At 37.2% G+C, this 12,726-nt stretch overlaps 1 long non-coding RNA gene across 1 annotated transcript; it reads left to right on the plus strand.

Annotated features, from left to right (window-relative positions):
* The first annotated feature begins 9,910 nt into the window (after nucleotides 1-9,910).
* On the plus strand, nucleotides 9,911-11,541 carry LOC136070453 (uncharacterized). Its single transcript, XR_010631694.1, has 2 exons — nucleotides 9,911-10,301; nucleotides 10,916-11,541. It is a non-coding gene; the product is annotated as an uncharacterized LOC136070453 (long non-coding RNA).
* The last annotated feature ends 1,185 nt before the right edge of the window (nucleotides 11,542-12,726 follow it).

Genomic DNA, 12,726 nt, shown 5'->3' on the forward strand with positions numbered 1-12,726 from the left:
ACTTTTACCCAACAAATCAACAGTGAGTTCAACATTTGGGCTCATAGGGGTTCTAATAGAACTAGCAGATCCAAACCAAACTTTTTCACAAGATTTTTAGCATATTTAGATTGAGATAGGAATATACCTGAATCTTGTTGACGGATCTATAAACCAAGGAAGTGAGTCAACTCTTCATTCATGGTCATCGCAAACTCGGCCTGCATGAGTTTTGAGAAACTATGAGCAAGTTCATTCTTAGCTGACCCAAAGATGGTATCATCAATATAAACTTAAGCAACTATCAACTCGTCGTCTTCCCTTTCAATGAAGAGAGTTTGATCAGCTTTTCCTCTTGTGAACCCATGTGACACCAAGTATTGTGTGAGCCGATCATACCACACTCTGGGGGCCTTCTTGAGGTACAACACATGATCTGGAAAGTGTGAATCAAGGAATCCTTTTGGTTGAGCCACATAGACATCTTCCTTAAGGAACTCATTCAAGAAAGCAATCTTTACGTCCATTTGGTAAAGCTCGAACTTCAAGTGACATGCCAGGGCTAGGAGAATTCTGATGAACTCCATACAGGCTACTGGAGCAAATGTCTCATCATAATCTACTCCTTCCATTTAAGAGTATCCTTGAGCTACAAGACGAGCCTTGTTATGGATCACATTACCCTCCTCATCAGTCTTATTGTAGAATATCCACTTTATGCCAATGATGTGCTCATCCTCTGGTCTAGGTACTAGAGTCCAGACATCATTCCTTTGAAATTGAAGTAGTTCATCATGCATAGCTTCAACCCAGATTTCATCCTGAAGAGCTTCCTCAACTTTAGTGGGTTCAACCTCTGACAAATAGAAAGAATAAGACACAAAGTTAGCAACACATTTATCAACTGTACACTTCCTTAGTGTAAGTTCATTCATGTTTCCCACAATAACTTCAGGAGGATGATTCAATTTGATCCTGGAGGAAGGTCCTTTCTCTTCATGGGATTCAGAATTAGGTGAGGTAGGTTTCTCTGCTAAACCTTCTACAACACTTGTTGTGCTGGGAGTACTTGGAGATGTAGGCTCTTAATCAACAATTTCTTGAACGTCCTTGGGCTCGGAAGGAAGAATTTCTTTGGGGATTTCCTTACTAAATTTCTCAAAACTAAACTCTAAAGATTCATCGATAACAACATTCACAGTTTCCATTGCCTTCTTGGTTTTTTTTGTTGTATACCCGATAAGCCTTGCTTGTAAAGGAGTATCCCAGAAATATTCCTTCATTGCTTCGGGAGTCAAATTTTCCTACATTCTCTCTATCTTTGAGAATGAAACAAGTACTTCCAAAAATTCTAAAATACTTAACATTTGGCTTTCTTCCCTTCCATAACTCTTAAGAAGTCTTCTTGGTACCGGGTTTAAAATACATCCTATTAACCGTATGACATGTAGTGTTAATGGCTTCTCCCTATAGGTTTTTGGCCACATCCTTGTTGTGCAACATGACTCTAGCCATCTCTTGAATAACTCTGTTCTTTCTTTATACTACAACATTCTGCTGAGGAGTAATAGAAACAGAGAATTCTTGATGTAAGGTTGAAATTTATCAACCATCTTGTTGGCTTTATTCCGTGCCAATTTGCTTGTAATTTAGCACTTAGTAACCCTATATTTAGGTGGAATTCATGTAAGGGTAGTGTGTGAAGAGAGTGTGAAGAAAAGCTCATGTTTATGCAAAGAAGTAGAGTTTCGAGGCTAGGACTCACGGCTGACTCGCGACTAACTCGCGACTGGCAAGCCGCCAATTGCACGCACGTGAGAAGCACATAAGGGAGCTGAAGGGTCGCGCCAGCTGTCGCACTATAGGACAAAAGTCCTAGGCTGGCCAGGCCGTTATCTCGCGACTTGGACAAGCTGCGAGGCCAAGTCGCCAACTAGCCCTGTTTGGCAAAAACTGTCTCTTCGTATTCCAAACACACACCACTATATATCGACCCTTATACCCACGAAATGTAGAGAACTTCCAGAGAGAATTTTGAGAGAGAAACTCTAGAGAAAAATAAGATTGCCTCATCCCCAATCTTCATCTAAGAGGCTCTTCAAATTCCTCTACTTTCTTCCTCTCCATTGATACATCCTTGAGAGGCTATTGACCAAATCCTTTTCTCACATCACCCATGTCTGTGAGAAGGTCATTTAGTGCTAAGGGAAGCAGTTTGGAAGGGACCAATGGTTATTGGTTAATGCTATGGGCTATAGCGGAATCCGGTAAGCTAGAGAAGAAAAAGGTTCGGCACAACCTCGTTGGAGCAAGAAGCTTGGAAGGTTTAGGTACCTGAGTAGATTAGGTTTGGAAGGTCTATTGCTGTTCATGTATCCCAACTACATTCTCTAGTAGATTATTGACCGCTTGGAGGCGGTGGAGAGGTTTTACGCCGAGGGCTTCGGTTTCCTCTTCGTTAACACATTGCGTGTTGTCCTTGTGTTTGCATCTCTCTTCCCTTTATCTTTGCCTTTTATTTCCTGTTGTGGATGTGATTATAATTAGCTTAGATAGTTTATCAATTCTGTATTTGGCTTATGTTCTTGTTCCGCACATTAATTGTTTGATAATAAGTTTGAATTGATAATTTGTAATTTGGAGTCTAAACGTTCAAGGGTGTTTTACACACATTTTGAACTTTCAATTGGTATCAGAACAGGTATACTTGTTGTGGTTTAAATACCTAAGTGTGATCCTTGACCCCTTGTGTTATTTGCCATGGATTGTGCTTTGTATGCCTCTTTGTATGATTTTAAACTCTTTTCATTGTTTTGAATCCTTGGATTATGTTTTGGTGAGTTTTGTGCTCTTGGTTGGGATTTTCATCATAGGGGTTGGTAAAACTTAATTTTTATCAAAATTTTGCATAGGATTGGTTTCTTTTGGTGATTTGCTTTGAATGTTGGCCCCTTGTGGCAAAAAGAACATGTATTAAGGGTGGTTTTCATGATGTTCATGCATTGTTTCACTTTGTTCTTCATAGTATGCATGCTAGCTGTTTGATAAAATGCCTCTTAGGCATTTTCTCACTTGTTTGGACTCCAATGAGTATCAAACTTTGAGGTTTCTCATGTTTCCTCATTAGGAACATGTTTGGTTCATTGGTTGTGTATTTAACACACTTTGCCCCACATGTGCATTTTTCATGCATTGGTCATGCATTGCACTTAGCCACCTCTTGCACACACCTTGCTACCCTTGTCATGCATTGGTTCATACATTGTTTCTTCATCCTAGCATGTCATGTCTTAAGATTGAGCTTCATTTTCTCATTCATCTTGCACCCCTCATGCATCATTATCATTGTTCATACTTTAATCTCTTGCTCTCGTTTCTCCTTGACCCTTTGTCTATTCCTGACAAAAAGGGGGAGAGTATACTAGAGAGTTTTTTCATTTCTATATGACACTTGTGCACATTCTTAGGGGGAGAAATTCTATTTCTCGTGCACACTTGTAGGGGGAGAGATATTCCATAAGGGAGATGCATATACCAAGGGGAAGAAGACATTATGTTAATAAGAAAACTTTGTCTTGGTGTTTGGTGTTTGATCAAGTTACTCACATGTTTTTCATCATGTTCTTGATCACAATTTTACTTGTTACATTATACTTGTCCATTTATTACTTGCTTTACTTTGAGGGTCTAATGTGTTTTGTGCAAGTGTTTCAGGTTACAAGTATATATGTTCCAAGTTCATCACAGCTCCTATGATTCATGATAGGGGGAGTGATATGATAGGGAAGTACTTTATTGTTTGTACCTGGTACCTTTATAGGTTTTTAAGGTTTTTGTTTATGTTTTGTACCCATGTTACTTTTGTAAGCTTTAAGAATTTGTTCCTATGCACATTGTAGGCTCTATGGTTTGTACCTTGCTTTATGCAGCCTTTGTGCTTTGTTAAATCAGTACTTCTAACTTAATGTTATGCATTTCTTTTTAAGTACTGTCACTCTTATGCCCTTGTAGGATTTTTCCTAGATGCACATACTACATGGTCTGTGCATTGGTTGAGTGTTGGTCATTCAAAGTGATTTGCCTTGTGCTTGTCAGCTTGAATGTCCGGTTGTTCATTCCAAGTGTGAATGAGCATTGTGATCACTTGGTTATAGTGATTGCTTGTTTAGGTCTTACCATGGTTTGTTGCTTTACTCCATTGTGCCTGATCGAATTGTGCTTGCTTCATATGCATTACAAGTTTCTGCATACAATGAACTTATTGTGTTGTTGTGTTTCAGGAGATACTTGTTCTTATGGTTCAAAATCTACACAGATTCTAGAGTTAGGTGTGAGTGAGTTTTCCAACTGTTCCTAACTCACGCGTTAAGTCTAGAGTTTGTTATAAGGTTTTGTCATGGAATAGCCAAAAGGGGAGATTGTAAGGTTGAAATTTATCAACCATCTTGTTGGCTTTATTCCGTGCCAATTTACTTGTAATTTAGCACTTAGTAACCCTATATTTAGGTGGGATTCATGTAAGGGTAGTGTGTGAAGAGAATGTGAAGAAAAACTCAAGTTTGTGCAAAGAAGCAGAGTTTCATGGCTGACTCGCGACTAGCAAGCTGCCAACTGCAGGCACGTGAGAAGCACACATGGGAGCTGAAGGGTCGCGCCAGCTGTCGCACTATAGGACAAAAGTCCCAGGCTGGCCAGGCCATTATCTCGCAACTTAAACTCGCGACTTGGACAAGCCACGAGGCCAAGCCACCAACCAGCCCTGTTTAGCAAAAACTGTCTCTTCGTATTCCAAACACACACCACTATATATAGACCCTTATACCCACGAAATGTAGAGAGCTTCCAGAGAGAATTTTGAGAGAGAAACCTTAGAGAAAAACAAGATTACCTCATCCCCAATCTTCATCTAAGAGACTCTTCAAATTCCTCTACTCTCTTCCTCTCCGTTAATACATCTTTGAGAGGCTATTGACCAAATCCTTTTCTCCCCTCACCCACATCCGTGAGAAAGTCTTTTGGTGCTAAGGGAAGCAGTTTGGAAGGGACCAATGGTTATTAGTTGATGCTATAGGCTATAGTGGAATCCAGTAAGCTAGAGAAGAAAAATGTTTGGCGCAACCTCGTTGGGGCAAGAAGCTTGGAGGGCTTAGGTACCTGGGTAGATTAAGCTTGGAAGGTCTATTGTTGTTCATGTATCCCAACTACATTCTCTAGTGGATTATTGACCGCTTGGAGGGTGGTAAAGAGGTTTTACACTGAGGGTTTCAGTTTCCTCTTCGATAACACATTGCGTGTTGTCCTTGTGTTTGCATCTCTCTTCCCTTTATCTTTGCCTTTTATTTCCTGTTGTGGATGTGATTATAATTGGCTTAGATAGTTTATCAATTCTATGTTTGGTTTATGTTCATGTTCCGCACATTAATTGTTTGAAAATAAGCTTGAATTGATAATTTGTAATTTGGGGTCTAAACGTTCAAGGGTGTTTTACACACATTTTGAACTTTCACTTGAGATATACCTGATCGAGTGCAAAAAGACTCCATGTATGAGTTCTCGAATTCTTTACCGTGATCACTTCTAATTCGATCAATCTTCAAGCTCTTCTCATTCTGCAATCTTGTGCACAAGGCTTCAATATGCTCAGGAGCATCAGACTTGGATTGTAGGAGGATAACCCAGGTATACCTATTGAAGTCATCTACCACAACCATGATGTATCTCTTTCCACCAAGTGGCTTGGTTCTGGTTGGACCCATGAGATCCAAATGCAGTAGTTCCAATGGTCTAGATGTAGATGTTGTCTGAGTGCCTAGATGTTTAGCTTTCGCCTGTTTTCCAAGTTGACATGGTCCACACACCACATTGTTCACTCTACTGAGCTTTGGTATCCCCAAGGCTGATTCATGCCTAGATACAATTGAAAGATGTTTGTAACTACCATGTCCCATCCGTTGGCGCCATAGATCTTCATTTGGTGAACGAATGCTATTGCACACAATATCAACATCAAGAACCAAACCATAACAATTGTCTAGAGTGCGAACACCACTTATGAGTTTCTTTCCAAACTCATCCATGACAAGGCATTTCCCTTTTGAGAATAGTACCATAAATTCTTGATCACATACCTAACTTATGCTCAACAAGTTCACTCTCAGACCTTCTACATAGAAAACATTTGCAATGTCTGGCAGTCCAGGTAGAGAGATGATTCCCTTTCCTTTAATCTGTGATTTGCTTCCATCACCAAAAGTGACATTACCACCTTTCTTGGACTCGAAAACCTTGAAGAGAGATCGGTCTCCGGTCATGTGTCTTGAGCAACCGCTATCAAGGTACCACAAACACATGTCCATAACCTTAAATGCGGACTTCATCATAAAGCACACTTCGTGCTTAGATGACAGATCAATGGGAATGGTGTTTTCTCTCATCTGCCTTTTGTGAACAAAGCCTTTAACTTTCATTTTTCTCAGACAAACTCCTTTGCACATTTTCGTTCTGAAACAGTCTAGTTTCTTTTTTGTCAAGGTGAGATCTTTTCCAATCATCATCATGATAGAATTCAAATAACTTTTAGACTTGCATTTTCTGATACACTCAAATAAGTAGCGATTAGAAAAACAAGATGTATTTGAAAACAAAGATCTTTTTAAACCGGTTGCAGCCATGACAACAAGAGTCAATGGATCACACAGCAAAGATTAAAATCTAATCAGAGTGTGCCTGCTCTGATACCACTTGATAGGCCAAGAATGTATTGACTCCTTGTGATGAATTAACCAATTAATTAGCTAAGTTAATTAATTAATTCAATTAGTATGCAATAAGCGTGGTAGCACAAACAAATCACCAACTAAGTTAATATGCGGTGGAAAATATATTGACACGGTAATTTGTTTATGAATGGGGAAAAACTATATGGCAAAACCCCCACCGGGTGGTTTTAAGGTCACCACTCCCGAGAATTCACTATTATCACAACAAGTAGTTACAAGTAATGGAATCCTAGTACCTTCTACCAACCTACAATTGAACCCTTACCCTAATACCAAATTGGAATTTTTTGTAGTGACAATCTCTCCTTTTAATGCACAAATCCTAGTACGTGACTAACCAATTCGATGCGCGGATCCCAATACGCGGCTTACTCACCAACTTGAGAAAGATGTTAGTTGCAAAGTTCTTCAGTTCATCAACACGATAAAGATAACAAAGCTCCTTGGTTACAATACCCTACGATGTACAAACACAGCAACTTCTTGAATAGAAAGATGAACTAAGGCATATGTCTCCAGTTCACAATATGCTTGTGAAAAACTTTTGCATTGAGTTGCATCAACTGTGATGGCCCTTAAAACAATCCTTATATATGTTTAGGGTTGTGAGAAAAGAAAGCTCAAACATCTATTTACGGATTGGAGTGAAATCAGCTCTAAAATACTGATTTTCATAAAACTCAATAGATACCCTATCTGTCGAGCATCGAGCTGAAACAGCTTTATAAACCTCGATAGATACTAGCTGTCGAGCTTTAAAGTTCAGCACTTCTCCACTTGATTCTAGGACAGACTTGTATGGTTTTAATACTTGAACTTGAAATCTTGTTCCTTGAAGTACTAAACACATACTAGATCTACCCAATTACAAGTAAAGTGTGTTTTGTCAAAGGATTAGTCAATTCTATATTGACATATGTTCCTAACATGATTCACATATGTCCTAACAATAGTAATGTGAATCTCTATAGAGGGAAAGCATTTCAATTCTTTAATTTTTTTTTTTTTTTTTTTTTAATTTTACATTAAGTAATTTATTGCATAACTTTCCAAATGACATATACATGTTGTTTTCTATATAAAAATTAAATAATAAAAAAATTCATGTGAAAAATACGGGTCAACCCGACCCGACCCGACCCAACCCGCAACCCGATTGACCCGAACCCGATTTTGACCCGCTTAAAGTGACCCATTTTTGACCCGTGACCCTTTTGACCCGTAACCCGATTGACCCGACCCGAACCCGACCCGACCCGCCCGTTTTGCCATGTCTATTCATGACTAACCAATCAATGCACAGATCTAAGTACATCACTAACTACCAACTTGAGAAGGATGTTGGCTGCAAAATTCTTCAGTTCATCCACATGATGAAGATCATGAAACTCCTTGGTTACAAAATCCTACAGCATACAAATGCAGCAGCTTCTTCAAGAGAAAGATGAACTAGGGCAAATTTGTCTCCAGTCACAATTTACTTGAACAAAACATTCACATCAAGTTTCATCCACTTGCATCATCTGTGACGACTCTTAAAACAATCCTTATATATGTTTAGGGTTGTGAGAAAAGAAAGCCTAAACAAGTATCCACGGATATGTGTGAAATTAGATCTGAAAAACTAATTTTCGTAAATCTCAATAGATAGGTTATCTATCAAGCAGCTGTCGAGCATTGGGCTAAACATGCCTTTTAAACCTCAATAGTTTCTATCTGTCAAGCTAGCTGTCAAATTTTAAAATACAACACTTCTTCACTTGATTCTTGGATAGATTTGCATGGCTTTAACACTTGGACTTGAACTCTTGTTCCTTGAAGTATTAAACCCATCCTAGATCTACCAAATTATAAGTAAAGTGCATTTTGTTAAAGGATTAACCAATTCTAAATAACATATGTTCCTAACATGAATCACATATGTCCTAACATATAACGTTTTTGTTTTCAAATTAAAAAAGCCAAGATTCTTGTAGCTTGACTGGCATTTACAGATATTTTCTATAGAAACATCTAAGATCAAAATTCACTCTCTTCCAACTATCAAAATGTTATTAAAAATAAAAAAAATAGAAATGATACAAACAACAATGCTACCCTTCGTAGCCAATTAAATTTGCTAAAAATGGCATTATAATAAGACTGTGGATTCAACCCCACATCCACTTTCCCCTCACCCTCCCACACTTGTGGGGTCCACCCTCATGTGAGGGAGTGGAAGCATGCAACAAAAACACAATAGATTTACTCATGAGAATGGGTGTGGGACTGTGGGAAGAGGGGAATAGGGAGGTAGGAAGAGGAGGAAGAAGAGAGAGGCTTGATTTTGTCCATGTGGTTGTGGGAATGGGTGGGACAGTGGGAGTATCTCTCTCAAATTAAAAGTGGGACAGTGAGAGTATCTCTCTCAAATTAAAAGTATTGTGTCGTTAGAAAAAGTTACACACCTTACCCATTTAAAATATATATATATATATATATACACACACACATACTAAATACATAATTATATTTTTTTTCACATTTGAAAATATGTTATTAGAAAAATGGTATCAAACACATTTTTTGCATTATGAGTATTTTAAACACATTTTTTCACAACATTTTTTAAACTATATTTTTCACATCATTTTGAACATTAATACTTGAACTATAGTACTCCACTACCAAACAGACACTAATTCACGCAAATCTGCTCACACACCTCAAAATGACAAAACTTGTGACTTGAAGTCACGATTTTAAAGTTTAAAGGCATAACTTCAGTTAGTTATAAGTTCTGTTATTTGAGGTTTGTATGCAAAACTATGTGGATTAAAATGTGTATAATAAATGTCACTCAAAAGATAATATTTGTTATACACCATGTTACACACACCATTATACAGCCATTTTTTAAACTAAAATTGTGAGTTAAAAACAGAGTATATGCAAATAGAGTATATGTATAGAAATTTTTATCCAAAGGCTTAACCAAATAGATGCATGCATTTTGGGAGAGTACTAAGGTAGATGACACAATTGAGACTGTGAGAGGAGGTCAATGCAAGAGTCCACCCTCTCACAGGGTATATACTTAATAATTTCTCCTTTGGCAGAGCTATTAATTTTACTCTTTTTTTCTTTTTCTTTTTTTAAAGGGAAGACAATAATCAATGCCACTTTGATGATCTAACATATTTTTTAGGAATAATTATACTTTACCCATTTATAGCTTGCCTTTAATTCGACTTGCCTACCCGTGATTTCATTTTTGACACTTTACCTACTCGTAGTTCATTCTGTTTATGCTTCGTAACTCACCTCTAAATACTTCGTTACTCTAACACGTTTTGTCCAAAAATTTAACAAGAAATCAGATCAAACACTCCTCTTCCACACTCTCTCTCTCACGCTTGCTCATCCATTCTAAACTGAGAATCGACTGGGTTTTGTTTGTGCAAGAACACAGAGGAAGGAGACCCACAGATTCTGGAAGGAGACCCACAGATTCGTGTTTGGGAACATTTTGGTCTTGAATCCGTTTGGATTTCTGTTTACTTGGTGAGCTACTTTAGATGTTCTAAGCATGAAATTTTGATTTTTCGTTTACTTTCATATGCTTTTTTCCTCTTATTCTAGGTAGATTTAATGTTTGAAACTTAGGGTTTTATTTTATTTTTTAAAATTGGGTTTCTACAAAGTAAAAGTGGCCATGTTTTAATTTTGACATGTTCTTTTATTTTTTGGTTTCTGCAAAGTGACCATTGAACCAAAAATTCGGCCATTAAATTAGCTATGACTCTGGGAGTTTCGTAGATTGGCCAAGTTATCTAGCTTTATTAAAATTAGCAAGTGGGAGTGGGATTGCCCTGTTGCCAGGTTTGAGCAACTGGTTACTGTAAAAAATAATAGTTTTGAGGTTCAAATTAATGGGAATGAAATTGGGTTTCTGCAAACTGGTGTTTTGTATTGCCGAGTTTTGCTGTCAAAGCGGCAAAGAGTTTATTCCAATGTAGCAGAATTTTTTTGGTATTACTGAGTTTTCAAAGCAGCAGATTTTTCATTCTGGCAGCTTCAATCTTGCATTTTTTTGTACTACTGAGTTTTGCTGTCAAAGCAATAGATTTTATTTCAATGCAGTAGATCTTATTTATATTACTGAATTTTCAAAGCAGCGGGCAGATTTTTAGAAGCAGCAAGCAGTAGGCAGAACTTGCAGGGAGGATTTAATGCTTTTTTAACCAAGGGTCTAGCATAATGGAAATATTTTCTTGCAAGTTGCAATTATCAAAAGACTGGTCTAGAAAGTTAATTTGTGGTGGCTTTGTTGCTTGGGAAAAAATGCCTTATTGATTGAGCATCTGATTGGAAAAATGCCATATTGCTTGTGTAGCTAATGCTGTTACTTTTCAGTGCTAGCTATTATTCACTTTACATGCCCTCTATAAAATGCTATATGCTGAGCTACATGAAGACCAGGCAAAGGGCTGAATTTACTCATTGTCATGTGATGTTGAAAGGGGTCTCCCTTGGTGCAAGGGGTCTGTATATCATTCCCAATGGGTTTGAAATTTCCAATTATGATGTGAGGCTTGATGGTCTTCCAATTTAGAAATTTTCAAGCTTTGCAATGCTGTTGCGAAAAGAACTAGTACTTCTGAAGATTATGTTTCATTCCGAATTTTGTTTATCTGAGCTTATTGATGTAATGGGAACTTATGTTTGTAAAGTTGGAATTTCATTGCTAAATGTTGTCATGCTAGTGCTAGATGATTTGAAATAAAGAATTTGTTTTGCATCATTGAGCTCTGTCATCATGAGCAACTATTATTTAAGCACTAGATGTTAATAATTGTTCAGAAGTGTCAACTTTTCAATTGGGTTTAATTAACTGTACTATAAGTCTAACTAGAGTATAAGATTAATTTGCTTAGTTAAGCCTAAGGCTTTGTACGTGACTGCTAATCTTAAGAAGGCCCTTTGATTGGGATATGGTGTCACTTTGCAGAAGTGACAAAAGAACCAGTGTAGCTAATAAAAGCACTTGCTCTGAAATGTAACTACAGCTTCCAAGACAAACAATGGTGAAAGAAGAAATATTGGCAACACTGATTTTTAGGATGTTTCTCTCCAACACTGATTTTGCCAATGTTGACTACAAATATCATTTTCACCTTTGCTCATTTTCCACTTGTTATATATGGTGTCCAAAGTCAAGTCATAATTTATTAAAGCCTTTTGGATTTAGTAACTGCATTTACAATCTTTAATACTTACTGAATCCTTGTCAAGTCTACGTTTTTATCATTATGAATAATGCATATGGCAAAATAAAAAGTAAAAAAAGATAGTTTACACTACTCACAAAATTAAAGGCAAATGTCATTGACAAAGAACTTCTAACTATATCAAACCCGTTACATGTAAGCATACAACTAAATACATGTTACACTTGAAAGTTGAAACCACTACCCACTACGAAGACAACAAATACAACTAAACTAGAAAATTGTTGCTAAACATGGCTCTTTTGCTTATCATCTGTTCAAGAGGTTCATAAGCACAATGCACTTAAATGGCACATGGTTACAACATTACAATTTACAATGACAAAGCAGCTATGTAGAGGAGAATCAGCCACCGATGTCCTGGTTGATTGACTAATGAGCAGGTATCTTGTCTGATTGGTACCTGAAAATCCTTTGAGATGTTGATATTGATGGTTTAAGCCTAAAAATTATCACAATAGCAATATAAATAATAATAAAAAATGATTTTGTCTAGACAATGTAACAATGAAAATGATCTATAATATGAAGAAGTGGAAATGCAAGCCTACAGACTATGATTCACAGCAGGTAAAGTTTGAGGGCTACCTATCTCAACGAATGAACTTAGTAAGGCTACAAATAACAATAAATAAAACAACTGTTAAACTTTGTTCATATGGCTAAATGTTACATTAATTACTTGTACTGTTTCCTTC

The sequence above is a fragment of the Quercus suber genome, unplaced genomic scaffold (assembly GCF_002906115.3).
Source record: "Quercus suber isolate HL8 unplaced genomic scaffold, Cork oak 2.0 scaffold_13, whole genome shotgun sequence".
NCBI lineage: Eukaryota > Viridiplantae > Streptophyta > Magnoliopsida > Fagales > Fagaceae > Quercus > Quercus suber.